Genomic DNA, 17,930 nt, shown 5'->3' with positions numbered 1-17,930 from the left:
TTTCCTCCCATCCCCATTCACTGAATCAAGCTGTTCTTGGTTTGGCATTTTGCGCTCTTGCTGGGCCACTCTGAAGAAAGTCTCTGTCTTGATTTCCCTGTACACTGGTACTATGGAGAAATGTTCCAAGCAAAGGCTTATTCCTTAAAGGGACAGGATATGACATTTGATTCTCTTTTCTTTTTTTCCTACCCTTTTGCTTGTAACTCCAGGCTACAGGCATAGACCCCACCTACACACACATGCACAAAACAATATCTAGCACAAAACAAACACAAAACAATATCTAGCACTTAAAATGAGTTTTGGAAAGAAATTACCACCATCTACACAACATTAGTACTGCAAGTAGCAGTACAGCATGTATGTTAACTTACATTAACCTTTGTTATGATTATGATGGGCTGAATTCATCACTGGTGTATCCATTATATACATAAAATTGGCATCAGCTAAAATGTTTAACAGAAAAGGAACATGTGGTGTTAACTTTTGTTTGACCAATATATTGAAAAGAAAATTTAAGTTTTAGCTCCAGCACAGACTGATTACTATGATTACTGGAAACAGACTTTCATACCAAACAAATTAATAAATTCAAACAAAACCTCCTACTTAAGAAGGAAAATTATACATATGTCTCTGAATGAAAGAAGTGATACTCTGAGTCAGGATTTGAGCAAAAAAATCAGATTGAAGCCAGGCTGGTGCAGAGTCACAGCACACTCAGAAGCAAACCAGCAAAGGAGGGGCCCTGTCCTCCCATGCATATTTGATAGGGATTTGAGTTAGGCAGAACTATGGCATGACTGAACATGCAGCAAGTTTAAGGCTTTGGCTACAAGTGAATGGCTTGTTGACTAACAACTAAGAAAGGGAATGCAAAGGCACCTGGAGGGACAGTGATAATTTAATATGGGACGCAAAGTTATGTGCAGAATGAGCAATCATCAGCAGGGGAGAAAACCACAGTATGTGGGGAAGGTAGGTAATTGTTTACTTAAATTCAAACAAGAAATGGAACACTCACTGGATACGGGATACAGTGAATGAATCTGTAGTGCAGTGGAAGTAGAATTTGAGCACCATCATTGTCAATGTGTTGATGAAATATAGCATTAGGGCTAGAAGGGAAGTGTTGCACAGGAAGAATGAGGTTTCTCCTCCCCCAACCTCTACCAAAGATTGAAGGTCACAAAGGTTGTGGATTAGACGTTGGGGATGTGGAATGACAAGACCACGGTGGGGTGGGGGAATCCAAGAAGCTGAGTCATGGGGGAGAGAAACAGGAAAAACAAAGTAATGCAGCATGCCACTTTTAAGGTACACATACCCTTCCATGCAGAGCATTTCTCTATTCTGGCCCAGAATACAGGAAATCAGGACTAGGATTTCCTTCATCCTTATCCAAAAAATAAAAAAGGGAAAAGTTGCAAATAGCTTCATCATGAGCAGAAAATCAAAGTGCTCAGCTTGATCACTGGATAAGTAAAGTGGTTATTTTCACAGCTCATCCTTGTTTCCTATCCCTATATCTGGACTTGGTGAATTTGAACTCCCTCTTCCTCTCAGGGCCCCTTCTCCAGTTCTCCACAGCCTTCTTGATATTTCCCTGCTGTGCTGAGACCCTAATTAATCTCCTTCCTGCCTGCTTTCATGTGGCATATGCATAACCCCATCACAAGATTATTTTTTTTGGTAATTCCTCACTAACGCAAACCTACCCCACTCAAATAATAGTAAAAGAGCTTTCTCAGCAAGAACAAAATCAAATTATTTTGATGTTCGCAGGCCAAGTTTTTTTGAAGATATGAACCCAGGAAAATGTTAAGAGTTGGACTTTTTTAAGCATTCTAACTTCAAAAATCCTTTTCTGATATTATTTTCTACATTTCCCAGTAAATTTCCTCTCTGGGATGAGAAATGGCATGTGAAATTTCAAAGGTTTCTTTTGGATGTTAGGAAGGAAGGTTTGGAACTTAGGACTACGATAGGAAACCAACTCTATGGAATGGCTACTGCCGCTGCACAATAATTAAAGGTTTCCTTGAGGATCTGAAGGATATAAACTAATAGTCTCCTTTTAGAACTGACTCCTGAATGCACTGCAAATTTAGTTTAAAACAACATTAAAAATAGAACAGCTCACAGATATATAATGTTATGCCCCTTGGAAAGAAAACCAAAGAGATGTCATAATTTGGTACATACCTAACTTTTCATATACAGTTAAAGTTACTGAATGTAAAAGCCATTTGATTATAAATGCAAGTAAGAATATAAGTTTCAGTACTGCATCTTATACTTCAAGATAAATCCCAGGGAGCTCATTCAGGCCTACAAGTGCTACTGAGAGAATGTTTCAGATACCATTTATTGAACAATGTCTTGGTATCCTTGATAGTGTTTCTGGGAAATCTGACTCATTTAAACTAGAATGCAAGAGACCAGCAAGTATTGCATCAGAAAGCAGAGTCAATATTAGGATCATTCAATTGTTTTCTTTAAAATAGGCCCCTGATATTGGGCTATCTCCAGCTTATTATGCAACATTACTATTGCTGCCAAACAATAAAATATTCCAAGAAATTATTGAGACTGAACTGAATTGTCTATATTTTAATCCCTTTGATTTTCTACCCAGATTCTCCCTATGCAGGGTAGTTGCAACTGGATGTTATTGTTGCCCAGTTTAAGCCAAGTGTTAAGACAATATTCAAGGCTTTGTCTGATTGTTTCCATAAAGACCAAAAATTGATCAGAAAAGTCAGGTATTTTTTGGTGTTTATTTATAAAGAATGCACACAAAGTCCTGTTTCCCTGAATATAGTAAAAACAGTCAACAGGAGACAGTTTCCTGTTCAGAAATCCAACCCTCTCTTCCCAGTGAGTACTCTGCCCAAAAGGAGCTCTTTTTTTGCTTCCTGCTGGGGCCACACTCACACTTCTTCTCTTGCTGTCTGCCCCCTGCTCACTTACTCCCTGCTTTCTGGTTCTTTTCACATACAGAAACACACGCAGCTGCAACCAAATCAATGTCCCAGCCCCTAAATTTGCAATTAATATCCAGAGAATGTTGGGCCATATGGCTTAGCTTCTATTCAGCCTGGCCATGTTGGTCCATGCCTTTGGCAGTGGCTTCTATTGTTGCAGCTAAACAAAGGAGCTTTTAATTACTCATTCGTATAGCCTGAATGAGTTTCGTAGTTTAGTACACCACTGACTTCCATACCTGGTCTATGATTGATGGCTGTCATTAAGACCTGCCAGCATAGGTTCTTCAATATTTTTCTGGAGTTGCTATTTGCTGTGCACTGGTGGCTGTACTAGCAGTAGATGAAGTGATTCCTATATGTACAGCTTGTACAATGGGTAAACATTGTCACGAAAGGCACAGAAATGTATCATTTCTAAAAGAACCCCAATAGTTTATACTAAATCTGTCCTTTTTTTGCTTGTATTAGGCATGTTTGACGTTACAAAATGGCCCTGAGAGAGTTTAACCTAACTAAACAGACTGTTAGTATACAAAAAAAGCTGTTTTCCTTTAGAGGCCTTTTTATCATTAAAAATTGATAAAGACTTGACAGTTTATTAAATGTTTCAAAGCATCCACTCTGTTTTGTCTTCTTTGCAATGGATTTTAGGATGTTTTTCTAATAATAAAAATAAAAGAATTAACCAGCTCCCACCAAGCCACTCACAGCACGGTGCAATCTAACAGATTTTCAAAAGCACTCAGCATTGGCCTAACTCTGTTCCCCTTGAAGTCAGTGGAGGTTTAACTTAATTTAAATGGGAGCTACTTTAATGGAGAAAATCTTTTGAAAATCTTACTCTAAAAATACAACAGAAACAAATGGAAAAAAAATAAAATTTAAACAGCTAAAGAGGACAAGGGGAAATAGGAGGATAGGGAAGTAAAAATGGTGGCCAAGAAATAACACCATTTGGGGAAAACAACAGTTCATGGGTGGTTTTTTATAAGTGGGAAGAAATGAACTGAGGGATTTCAAGTTCCACACCATATATCCCATCACAGTGAAGATGAGAGCTACCATTGATCTAAGTCATGACATCAGAATCCCTAACAGCTGGTGGCATCTACCCTATCCACCTGGATAGTACTCAAGAAGGTCGCAAGGATAGCCAGAGTGTATACCTGTAATGGCTCTGAACACCAGTTGCATGTGCTTATAATCAGTTGGATGCATTTGGAAAACCCAGTGCAGGAAGGTGTAAATTAAACCTCCTCACACAAGCAAATAGCCTTGTACCCCAGAGGTGATTTACTCCTGATGAACTATACTGCTCCTCCCTCTCTGTGAAATTTCTGGTAGAGTGAGTCTTCTCTTACTCCTGCTGAGCCTCCACAGAGGCTCTGCTGCAAGATTCTCTAGGCTACACTGGCCATAACCATTTTTGGACAGTACTGCCTATTCATATCATTGTGTCATCCCCCAATGGCTCTTCTTCCCATAACTGACACTGTAGCCATTTTGTGCCAGGTCCAGGAACTTCCATCATGTTTATGCCCTCCAGTAACTTATACCCTCTAATAAAATACTGAAGTTAACAGCCAGAGTCAGAAAGTCAAATTGTAGCCTTTGAACTAGAAGAAAAACATATGAATGGTACTGGAAGGGATTAAAATGAGAAATAATTACAGGCCGTTCTCCCTAGATAAAGAGAATTGGTAAAACAAAGACAAAGAAGTTATTTCTGCAATTGTTTCTGTTAAAATATTGAGGTCTCACACATTTAAAAGTGTGATGTTTCCAAAGCCATTCACAGAACATGAAGTTTAATCTGTTGTCTCACCCTACCGCTATTCAACCTGGGGAAAGCTGTCCAAATTAAACATTAAAATTAAACAAACTGTGGACGGAAATCATACAGAGCTACATATAGATCTTAGATCAGAAACTCGAAGCAAGTCTCATCCCGTTCTATTGTTTAGACATCCAGGATGAGATGAGGGTTGAGGGAAGAGTTCAAATGCAGAAAATGATTTCCCAATACGGAGCTTCTGTTCAAGTTAGATTCTTTGTGTTTCTTGAAGATTTGCACTTATTTGGACTAAGAAAATAATAGTGTATTCCCTATCTGCACTGCACTCATTGAACCTTTGTTTATTAATTCACTTACCCACAAAAAATTATTTCTACAAAAACAAAAAGAGACGGGGGGAGGGGAAATCTCAGGCTCAGCATAAAGAGAGATCCCTAAGAGTACAAAACTAGCTTGCTGCCCTGCATCTTTCAATTCTACAGAGAGGAAAATGCTACTTTCATATTCCTTTCATACACAGAAGAGTTCCCCTAAGTCATTTCCCTTTAGCTTGATACAAAACGAATTTATAGATATTAAGATTACATCTATCCTCATATCCCACTGTCAGTACACAAGTGTACTGTATTATTTCTTTTTGAAGGATGGCACCCAAGTCTCAAGACAGTTAGAAGTTTCTACATATCCCTGAAGTCTTATAACTTTGTCTCCATTTCTGTATTGATTAATACCCGGAAGAATGAAAAGAATATTTTTGCTTGAAAATTTTCCCTTCTAGTTTTTTTAAAAAAGCCAATTTACTTTTTTGTCTTTATATCTTATTGTTAATATACTGTACTAATGCTGCACAGTCCTCTGAGGAAACACATGCATATCTGCAGGGAAATATCTAATTCCTCCCTGGGGAAAAAGGAAAGAAAATACAATCTAGGCACTTCATAAAAAGAATTAAAACAAAACCCAACATCTATAAAGTTTAAGACTTTGGTTCCTAAGGGTTTCTCTCTTGCTGTACACAAAGCACACACAAACTGACTGAGATAACAGAAGTAGTGAAACTGGTAATACAGGAAGTGCTGTCAAATGCATAATATAAAACTAAAAAAAGAGAATTTTTTCTCCCTCCATTTACTTTTAGCGATAGGAATTTTAAGTTTATTTAATAGTAGGCTAAAATATTCAGCCTGAAATGTCCTTTTTTTAGTTGATGGCATCTAACTATTTTGCAACTTCCCTCAAAAAAGTAGAGAAAAAAAACACATCTCTGACTGCTGGAGTCTCACTAAGTCTTACATAAAGCAATAATGCAATGCATAATTCATTCTCTAATATAGGATATAATCATCTATGCAGTTCAATTTTGATGAGTGCATGTAGCTGGAGAAGAATATAACACAGTCCTCCAATGTGCGGGATACACATTGCCACAAGTACAGAGATTAGTAGCTCCCACATGACCACAAGATCTTGTTCCTTCCCTTATGCATCTTTAGGGAGGGTATTTGAATTAGAATTGGTCATGCTGCAAGCTTGCTTCTCATTTACACATCCAGCATTAAGAAGAATGTATAATGTATAAACATAATGGCTAGTGGTAGTGAGTTGATGAGCCAAATGGTAACCCTACTATGACTAGACACAAACTGTCCTGGATACAAACTCCCTAAAGTACAGTGTGTTCCAGCTGAGGTTCTGCCTTAGCTCATCAATCTAAGGGTACGTCTACACTACGGGACTATTCCGAATTTGCATAAACCGGTTTTGTAAAACAGATTTTATAAAATTGAGTGCGCGCGGCCACACTAAACACATTAAATCGGTGGTGTGCGTCCATGGTCCGAGGCTAGCGTCGATTTCTGAAGCGTTGCACTGTGGGTAGCTATCCCGTAGCTATCCCATAGTTCCCGCAGCCTCCCCCGCCCCTTGGCATTTCTGGGTTGAGATCCCAGTGCCTGATGGGGCAAAAATCATTGTCGCGGGTGGTTCTGGGTAAATGTCGTCAGTCACTCCTTCCTCTGGAAAAGCAACGGCAGACAAGCATTTCGCGCCTTTTTTCCCTGGATTGCCCTGGCAGATGCCATAGCATGGCAATCATGGAGCCTGTTTTGCCTTTTGTGACTGTCACCGTATGTGTACTAGATGCCGCTCACAGAGGCGATTCAGCAGCGCTACACAGCAGCATGCTTTTGCTTTTGCATGACAGCAGAGATGGTTATCAGCCATACTGCACCATCTACCAATCCATAAATTGGTAATAAGATGATCATGGCTACCAGTCCTTTTGCACTGTTCCATTTGCTGCTGTCATAAGTGCCCCTGGCTGCTCTTAGCCAGGGGCGCAAAAGCCAAAATTGGGAATGACTCCCTGAGTCAATCCCTCCTTTTTGGTATCTAAAAATAGAATCAGTCCTGCCTAGAATATGGGCAAGTGTACTAGAGAACCACTGTATCAGAGAACCAGAGAGCACAGCTGCTCTGTGTCAGATCCTGCAGAAATTATGAGCTGTATGCTATTCACAGGGGGTGCTCCTGCAACAACCCCTCCTGTTCATTTCATTCTTCCCCCAGCCTTCATGGGCTACCGTAGCATTGTCCCCCCACTTGTGTGATGAAGTAATAAAGAATGCAGGAATAAGACACAGTGACTTGTTAGTGAAGGCAGCCTCCAGCTGCTATGATAGTCCAGACAGGACAGTAAGGAGTGCATCCCTCTGCTAGTTCAGGGGCACTTGAATCTTTTCTTTACACATGAAGGGTGGGGGCTGATGGAGCTCAGCCCCCTGTTGCTATGACGATGATGGATATCAGCCATACTGCACCATTTACCAGGAAAAATTAGGACCAGGCGACCTTGATCGACCTGTCCCAAGCAAGTTGGTATGGTATGGTTACCAGTCCTTTTGCACTGCCCCATGTGCCAATAGGCTGATGATGAGGACGGGTAGCAGTCCTATTGTACCATCAGCCACCCATGGCGGGGTGGGAGGAAGGATGTTGTTGTTGAGTGCTGCACCATCCCGTCTATCTGCAGCATTCAGTAAAGATAGGGTGACATGTAAAAGAGTCAAGACAGGATTGTTTTCCCTTTCACTTCTGGGGGTGGGTGGGGGGGGTGCGTAAATTGCCTAGCTATGCCCTGACCCACCGCGGACACTGTTTTTGACCCTAGAAGCATTTGGAGCTCAGCCAAGAATGCAAATGCTTTTCAGAGACTGCAGGAACTGTGGGATAGCTTGAGTCCTCCAGTCCATGAGCGTCCATTTGATTCTTTGGCTTTCCGTTACGCTTGCCACGCAGCAGTGCGCTGAGTCCCTGCTATGGCGTCTGTCTGGAGATATTTAAAAAATGATTTTGAATTTCGTCTTCTGTAACGGAGCGCTGATAGAACAGTTTTGCCTGCCCTTACAGCGATCACGTCCGCATCGTCCATGCTGGAGCTCTTTCTTTATTTTGATTTTTAACTGCATCACCACACGTGCTGATCGGAGCTCCACGCTGGGCAAACAGGAAATATTCAAAAGTTCGCGGGGCTTTTCCTGTCTACCTGGCCACTGCATCCGAGTTCAGATTGCTGTCCAGAGCGGTCAGTGGTGCACTGTGGGATACCGCCCGGAGGCCAATACCGTCGATCAGCGGCCACACTAACCCTAATCCGATATGGTAATACCGATACTAGCGCTACTCCTCTCGTTAGGGAGGAGTACAGAAACCTGTTTAAAGAGCCATTAAAATCGATATAAGGTGCCTCCTAGTGTGGACGGTTGTGGCGTTAAATCAGTTTTACGCTCCTAAAACCGGTTTAAACGCGTAGTGTAGACCAGGCTTAAGAGGAGTAAAGCTTTTCCAAGTTCTATATCTATTTGATTGCTGAGCTTTGATTCAGAACCATTCCTAATGCTAACGTATCTGCCATAATGAACCTCCACCCTTCAACCTCTCTTCTAACATTGATATTTCTTAGTTTATTGGAAAGCTATAGTGATCTTTCCATACGTAGGGGTGCAACTAAGTTTCCATTATAGGTTAAAAAAAATCTACCCAAAAATTTATACTGGCCTTATAATAGGTACCTTTTGTTTGGGGCTGTTTAAAAACAAGCTTTCCTACAAAATTTGAAGTGTACAAGACAACGAGTTTGTGAATTATGGCAACCTAAAAACAGAGCTGTTAAACAAAGTTACAAAGGGGTACTACAAAACGTTATTGATACAAAGTATGCTTCTTTTTTTCTGTAGTGGCCATTTCTGATATTTTTAATTACCTGAAGAGACATTTGGAAGCTGAAGATCCTACAGTGTTAGAATTAAGTTAGTTTGGATGCCTTGTTTGAGACATTAACTCTAGACTTGTGTTATCTACCATTTGGGCTTTGTAAAGTGTATAGACATTAAAATATGCATTGAAAATATGCTGTTTAAAACCTCTCTCTCTCTGTCCTTTTAACTATGTGGTGGCAATCACTCTTATGCAAATTCCATATCTTCCTTGAGGACCTAAAGACAATGAGAATCAACAGGGCCATCCCACAGCTGGAACATAATGTCTGGGGAGTATTAATTAAACTAAAGCTAAAATACACAATTCCCAGGAAAGGAAAGCTCTGATGTTTGATAAGGGATTTTCCAACTGTTGTTAGTTTCTCAAACCAAAGAGTGCTAATAATTTATTTATGGAAAAAGACTTCCATCTCTCTTAGTCCAGCTAAAGAGAACCCTTGCCAGGTGACAGACAAGAGTAAATGTCCTGTTTCCTCTGCAAAGTACCCTATTGTCTCCTATATGTTGATTAACCTGAGGAGAAGAAAAACAAAACATAGATTTAAACCAGTCAGGAAAAACTTGTGGGTGACTCAAGAATCTGAAAGTTACAGAGGTCAAGTAACCATATTTTAGATTTTAACTAATGCTATATGTATAGTTTCCTTTCTAAATCCAAGCAAATTACCTAAGAGAATTAAAATAATAACTTTAAGCAATTGCAATTTTGGCATCGCACCTGGCCTCCATCCTTCACCTTGTGGGTGGTGAGCCCACAAGACAGGTCCATATCACCTTTCAGGGCTGAGCCCAGCCGGGTTACATGGGTCGCCCAACAACCAGATACTCGCCTGATACCACCCCTAACCAGGGGTAGGGCCTGGTATCCCTAGTCCAGGTGAGGTTCGTATGGTCAGGATCTCAGCTATTCAGAAGGGCCTCAGAGTAGAGCCACTACTCATCCAGATCGAGAGAAGCCAGTTGAGGTGGTTTAGGCACCTGACAAGGATGCCCCTTGGGAGGCTTCTGTTGGAACTCTACCGGGCACGTCCTACTGGAAGGAGGCCTTGACACCGACTCAGGACATGCTGGAGGGACCATATCTCCCATTCTTTTTGAATTCTAATTCTGCCCTCCAAAGTGCCTGCAACCCCTCCCAGCTTCGTCATCTGTAAATTTTATACACTACTCCTTTATCCAAGTCATTAATGAAAATATGAAATAGTACTGGACATAACACTGATCCCTGTGGGATCCCACTAGATACGCCCTCCCAGTTTGTCAGCTAACCATCAATAACTACTCTCTGAGTATTGTCGTTTAACAAGTTGTGCACCCACTGTGACAATCTGCTGGGGTTCCCAGAATTGTGAGTTAGTTTGTTACCCCTCTAAACCTCAGCAAGTGAAAGTTTTGCTACTTCTAAGCTGTGTGACAACTCCCTGAAACACCAGCTTCTCTGCCTTGCCAACAAACTCTCCAGGACTCTGTGAGTCCAAACCTTGTTTTGCAGGTAACAAACACTGAGCATAATGAAACCAAATAAACTGTAATTCAGTTACTCTGTGTTAGTATAGGGGAGGCAAAGCTCCAAGATTACCGTTACTGCTGTGGATGTTAACAGAACCTTGAGTCAGTACATAGGAAAACTATTGTTTTATGGCTTTGTGTTCTGATACTTTGTATTTGCTTTTATTATTTTAAAATCATGATTCATGGGAATTATGATAAATAATTCCAAAATAGCAGACCCAAGGAACACTAAACTCTAACTCTGCAATCAACAGTCTCCAAGATCCATAGGAAGGTTAGTCTCCGCTATGCAGATTGAGGCCTTGCACTGGCCTTCCATTCTTTGGGTGTGTGATAAATGAAAAGGTGCAGGGGGTAGCTCTCTTTTATGGACCCAGCCAGCCAGTTAGCTATAAAATCCCTCTTAGTAGCTGTACTCTACTTGCTTTACCTGTAAAAAGTTAAAAAGTCTCCCTGCAATGTGGGCAACTGACCAAAAGAGGCAACTGACCAAAAGAGCCAACTTTTTCATATTGGGAAAAAACTTCTTCTTTGTCTGTCTGTGGTTCTCGGGGAGAAGCAGAGACAGGGGTTGAACTATGCTGTAAGAAGCTTGGGGCCAGGTATGAAAAATCATCTGAATCATACCTAGAAACTACTCACTTGAAACCCCCAGATATGTAAGTAGATCAGAAAATGTCTAGGAAGATGCAATTACATTTATTTCTTTTTATTTCTTTATGGCCTGTGGACTCCTCTGTGCTAACTCCAAATGCTTTTGTTTTGCTTGTTTTAAGCTGGACCTCAAGAACTATTCTTGATGCTTAATCCTTGTATTTGTGCTTTTTAAATCTAGCAGTAGCCTTATCTAGCAATAGCCTGATGTATTTTCTTCCTTTTTTGTTTTAATAAAATTTACCTTTTTCAAGAACAGGATTGGATTTTTGTGTCCTAAGAAGTTTGCGCACATGTTGTTTAATTAGCTGGTGGCAACAGCTGATTTCCTTTGTTTTTCTTTCTCAGCTCTTCCCTGGAAGGGGGGTGAAAGGGCTTGAGGGTACCCCACAGGAAGGAATTCCCAAGTGCGCCTTTCTGGATTCTCAAAGGGGTTTTTGCACTTTGGTGGTGGCAGCATCTACCCATCCAAGGTCAGAGAAAAGCTGTAACCTTAGGAGTTTAATACAAGCCTGGAGTGGCCAGTATTAATTGTTAGAATCCTTGCAGGCCCCCACCGTCTGCATTCAAAGTGCCAGAGTGGGGAATTAGCCTTGACAGGGTGAATTCCCCATAATATAATAAAGCAGAATAAACACATTGAAAAAGCATAGAGGAGAACTATACTTCCGTAGATCACAAACATTCTCATTACTTGGCCAAAAGAACTCTTCAAAGCATATCTATATTCTTTAGATCATTTCATGTACTTCATTACATCTGTTACTAGAAAAAAAGTCAGCATGTCTTTCATATGCTCTTTCCGTGACATTTGTATCACTGAATGTATAATATATATTTATTTATGTACTTTTAAATAGATTTTTCCCCATTGTATATTAGATTATCCATGTTGAATTAACAGTAATGTATAATGTTTCACATTTCAGCTTTGCACTTTGGTTTTGTATCTTGGTGATCAATAGATTTAAAGCTTACTTTTAACATATTTATAGATACTTATTCTCCTTGATATCCATATGCACTTCTCCTGATATGCACGTGAACCTCCTCTGAGGTTTAATGAGAGTTACTCATGTGCACAGTGTAGGATGAACAAATACCCCTAGAGAACTTAGCTGTTACACAGGGGGAAACAAATTTCATAGAATCATAGACGACTAGTTAGGGAAGTGGACTGGACCAACATATGTAGGAATCTAAAGGTAGATGACGCCTGGGGTTACTTCAGGATGAAATTGCAGGAGTTGTCAGAGGCATGTATCCCGAGAAAGGGAAAACTTTTTTAGCCATATAAATAGGAAGAAAACCAAGAAGGAAGAAGTGGGACCGCTTAAAACTTTAAACGGAGTGGAGATTAGGGATAATCTTGGAATGGCACAATATCTGAATGAATATTTTGCCACGGTCTTTAATGAGGCTAATGAAGGGCTAAGGAATAGTGATAGAGGGACCGATGGGAATGAAGATATGGGGGTAGACATTACGGTATCTGAGGTGGAGGCCAAACTTGAACAGCTTAACGGAAGTAAATCGGGGGGCCCAGATAATCTTCATCCTAGAATATTAAGGGAATTGGCGAGTGATATTGCTAGCCCGTTAGCGATGATTTTTAATAAATCTCTAAATTCGGGGATTGTACCGTTGGACTGGAGATTAGCTAATGTAGTTCCTATATTCAAGAAGGGGAAAAAAAGTGACCCGGGTAACTACAGGCCTGTTAGTTTAACATCTGTAGTATGCAAAGTAATGGAAAAAATTTTGAAAGAGAGAGTGGTTAAGGAGCAGGAGGCCGATGACAACTGGGATAGATTACAGCATGGATTTACGAAAGGTAGATCGTGCCAAACCAATCTGATCTCCTTCTTTGAGAAAGTAACAGATTTTTTAGACAAGGGAAATGCGGTGGATCTAATATATCTGGATTTCAGTAAGGCGTTTGATACGGTACCGCATGAGGAATTATTGGTTAAATTGGAAAAGATGGGGATCGAAATGAAAATCCAGAGGTGGATAAGGAGTTGGTTAAAGGGGAGACTGCAGAGGGTAGTACTGAAAGGGGAACTGTCGGGATGGAGGGGGGTTACCAGTGGAGTTCCTCAAGGTTCGGTTTTGGGTCCTATTTTATTCAATCTATTTATTGCTGACCTGGGAACCAAGAGTAGGAGTGGGCTGATAAAGTTTGCGGACGACACCAAGTTGGGAGGTATTGCCAATTCGGAGAAGGATCGGGATATCCTCCAGGGAGATTTGGATGACCTTGTAAACTGGAGTATTAGTAACAGGATGAAATTCAATAGTGAGAAGTGTAAGGTTATGCATTTAGGGATGACTAACAAGAATTTTAGTTATAAGCTAGGGACGCACCAGTTGGAAGTAACGGAGGAGGAGAAGGACCTGGGATTTCTAGTAGGGATAAGGAAGTGCTAGTCCCGTTATATAAGGCGTTGGTGAGACCTCATTTGGAGTATTGTGTGCAGTTTTGGTCCCCCATGTTTAAGAAGGATGAGTTAAAACTGGAACGGGTACAAAGAAGGGCCACTAGAATGATCCGAGGAATGGAAGGCCTGTCGTATGACAGGAGACTTGACTCGGTTTGTTTTCCTTAACCAAAAGAAGGATAAGGGAGATATGATTGCACTCTTTAAATATATCAGAGGGATAAATACCACAGGAAATTTAGGCTTGAAATTAGACGAAGGTTTCTAACCATCAGGGGAGTGCAATACTGGAACAGCCTACCGAGGGAAACAGTAGGGGCGAAGGACCTCCATGACTTTAAGATCAAGCTAGATAAGTTTATGGAGCAGATGGTATAATAGGATAATGGGCTTAGTCAATAGGTCAATTAAGTGCCAAACTGGTACTTAAATGGGTCAAATTGGGTGTGATATGATATTCTTAACCTCTTTCAGAGGGTATGGCTGGAGAGTCTTGCCCGCATGCTCGGGGTTCAGCTGACCGCCATATTTGGGGTCGGGAAGGAATTTTCCTCCAGGGCAGATTGGCAGTTGCACCTTGCAGGAGGTCAGACTAGATGATCATAATGGTCCCTTCTGATCTTGAATTCTATGATTCTATGATTCTATGATTCTATGATTCCCAGATACATCAACTGCTTTTAATATTTCAAGCTATGTCTAACTTGACAGTTAATTCACTTGTTAATTTAATTCTGGTGTTAATTGCATTGTAGTCTATTGTAATTCTACCAGAATTTATGGACATAGACTCCTCTGTTTTAAAAAGGGAGAGAACAATGGCCCTTCCCCCTTCTCTTGTCTCTGGTGCTTGTAGCTAAAACAGGTGGCAGTGATTCTTTCTTGATGATTTTCCTGTTTATCTTATGATGATTTAACACTTTTTTTCCTTAAATGCCTTTTTTATTTTAGAGCCGATAATGCTCAACAATTGTTTAAAAACCTAAAAGTTTCTTCGTTTATGAAAATGATTCCCTGTCAGAGAGCAGAGGAAAGATGCTCCTATGAGCAATGGGAGGAGTTGAAAAATTTGCATTATTTAATGTTTTCTCATTTACAAACTATTGTCTTTATTAGATTTTTTTTTAAAGTCTTGACCTCCTAGGTTCCTGACTCAAACAGACATCTAAATGTGTACCTACATGTTCATCTTTAGGCTTCTGCATTAAGATGAGATCCTTTAATATATGTGAAATATAAACATATCCAGCAGAGCTGACATGAACATCACAAAATCTGGAATGTTAAGTTTTTATTGCATTCTTTCCAGCAGGAGAAAATGAACTATAGCTGAGAATTCATTTTAAAGGTTTACTGGTCTATAAAGAGACGGGAAGTGAACTAATTTATCCTTCACCTGAAGATACAAAGGAACCAAGCACCTTGAGATCTGAGAAGGGTCCTGGCCAGAGAGTCTGGAAAGCCATGCTGGTGAGAAACACTTCTGCGAACAAGCGAGTCTGATTTGTTAAATCAGGTTTTAGTCTTAGAAACATATTTTTACTTTTGCTTACTTGTATCCCTTTCTTTATTACTCATGCTTGGTATCCTATATCTTTAATTCTATGTCCTTTTGTTAAATAAACTTGTTTTACTTTTACTGTAAACAAATTCAGCGCATTGATTGAAAGGAAGAGTGTGCTAGCCCCAGTTAAAGAAACAGGCTGTAGTGCACACACTCTTTAAAGGAGCTAAGAGCTTAACTTCTATGAGCAGCCAGTAAGGGTGCTGGACACTGCAGGGAGACATCTCAGGGGAAACTGTGTGTTTATTTGGCTTCATTAAGTTCAGTGACTCATAAGAGAAATTGGCACTCATGATTTATAGCAAGCTTCCTCCAACGGGGAACTCAAACAAACGCTAAATCTTACTATCAAATAAATAATAATAGGTCAAATTATAGCTATTCTCTGAAAAAATCCTACCTATTCTTAAATTGCAGCTCAAAAATATGACCAAAAAACATTTCATATGTTTATATCCTTAACATATTCCATCTCTGAGGTCATGTAAATTACTTGGATGTGATGAGCAATGTCTGTCAGCCCGGATCAGCTTATACTAAGTGTCATGGGATGTGAACTACAACACTGTTGAGTAACCTATGCTCCAAATTTGCCCCTTTCCCTCACACAAAGAAATAACAAGAGGTCTCAGCTAAGACAAGGCCCTTTTGTGCTAAGCTTATACTAAATGACAGTCCCCATTAGAAAGAGCTTACCATCTAAGGGCACGTCTACACTGACAAAGTTACAGCGCCAGCAGTTACATCGCCATTCAGAGAACGCTGAAGGGAAACCACTGTTGTGTATTCACATTGTGAGCTGCCTACACAATAGCGTGTTCACACTTGTGGCACTTGCAGCGGTATTCAGAGCAGTGCACTCTGGGCAGCTATCCCACAGAGCACCTCTTTCTCTTTTGCTGCTAAGACTTGTGGGAAGGTGAAGGGGATCACGGGGCATCCTGGGTCCTGTCCCAATGCCCCGTCATGCATTGCTTCACATTCCAGCAATCCCTGTGCTTCTGTCTGCATTTGGCAGAAAAGGTGGAATGAATAGACAAGAATAGAGAGAGAGATGGTAACAAAAGTGGGAAATTTTATTAAAGACTGGCCATGTGCAAAATCTGTAGCCAATCAATAGCCGTAATCACAAACTGCCACCTGTTTAGCCACAAGCACCAGAGACAAGATGAGGGGGAAGGGCCACTGTCCTCCTCCTTTTTAAAACAGAGAAGTACATGTCCCCCCGCTTTTGAAAGCCTGAATTTGGCAGAGGCACAAGAAAGGGGGGCCGGCCACCCCTCTTCCTTTGGTCCCTGACTGTAGCTGGGTGGCGTGACAGCAGAGCCCCTTCCCTGCTAGCATGATGGAGGGGTGCCCCAGCCAAATTTGAGTGAGTGGCATTGTGACCTGGTTCACGGGGTTGCAAGGCTACTCAAATATTGATTTCTCTCACACACACACACACTGCAGACCTTACAACATCCATGTTTAGCCATTATCAGATGGTAGTTTTCTGTATGCATTATGGATAGGTGGAGTTCAAAGGAAGGACTTGAAGAATAATTTTACTAATTATTAATATAAAATGTACTATTTTTCCCTCTTAAAGACCTTATGTTGTGCTGTCAGGTTCATTAGAAAACACAACCCCACTACACAAAATGCAGAAAGCCAACAAAGAGAAATCTGTGCTGCTTAAACTCTCCATAGGGGCAAACATCTTAGCACAGCACTAGCTAGCTGCTAAATTGATGCTATCCTTAAGTTGAAATATTAAGTATTGTCTGGCTAGCTTGTAAATTTCATCTGTCAAAATGACCTGGTATTAGTTTAGCAAAGCTAATATGGAAGAGGAAAAAGAGGTGATAGGGAGCTTTTTCTTCATGGAAATAGCTTCTCTGAGTAAAAGAAAGATTTGATAGATGGACTTCTAAATTGTGCGCTATAAGAGAGCCTTGGATGCTCCTTGCAAACTAGATTAGATAGTGTATGTAAAAGTAAATAATGTTCAGTAGGCAAAGAGGAGAAAAGGCCAAGGTTAGGGAATTGCTTAAGAGATTAGGAAAGCCAGTTTATCAGACATCTATGTTACAGAGCTAGCCTGGTACAAGATAACAAAAGAAAGAGTGAGGAGAAAAATGTGCAAAAACAATTTATCAAAAGAGCAAACAAAAGTAAGATGAAGGCAAGAACTGCTGCCTCCTAGGCAGTCCTTTCAAATCAGGGAAGTCTAAAATAATTTCTAATACTGTAGTTACTTGGCACCTTATATACCACAGAGCTTCAAAAGCATAATAAGACCTAAAGGAAATGCAGCAAAAAATGAGATTAATTCTTATGTTCTGGGAATGCCCAGCAGTAAGACAGCTTTAAAAACACACCTGGTAGATAATAAATAGGAATCAGAACTGTCATTTTTTCCCCCAACTAAGTTATGTTTTTTTGAAGTTCAGAGAACAAGCAAAGCCATCCATAAGATACCAGCTATCCATTTAACAGATGCTGACATATTCTCAAAAACAGAAAAGCTACATTCTGGTTTTTAGAGACTGATTATTTTGAGATAATATTTTTTCTCTGTGCAATAGATGACTAAAAAGTATTTGTCTGTCACTTGGTCAGATGCAGATACAAGGAATGCATATTCATACCAAGCAGTTAGCATTTACTGTACAGTCTATAGCTAAAGCTGCGAGTCTCTCACGGCGG

The 17,930-nt window shown here is 40.4% G+C and overlaps 1 long non-coding RNA gene across 3 annotated transcripts in view; it reads right to left on the bottom strand.

The window, feature by feature from the left end:
- LOC123344393 overlaps nucleotides 1–17,930 on the bottom strand; it is a 95,983-nt gene that overhangs the window by 53,520 nt on the left and 24,533 nt on the right. The window lies entirely within an intron of this gene.

The sequence above is a fragment of the Mauremys mutica genome, chromosome 11 (genome assembly GCF_020497125.1).
Source record: "Mauremys mutica isolate MM-2020 ecotype Southern chromosome 11, ASM2049712v1, whole genome shotgun sequence".
Lineage (NCBI taxonomy): Eukaryota > Metazoa > Chordata > Testudines > Geoemydidae > Mauremys > Mauremys mutica.
This window is presented reverse-complemented; position numbering and strand designations above follow the sequence as displayed.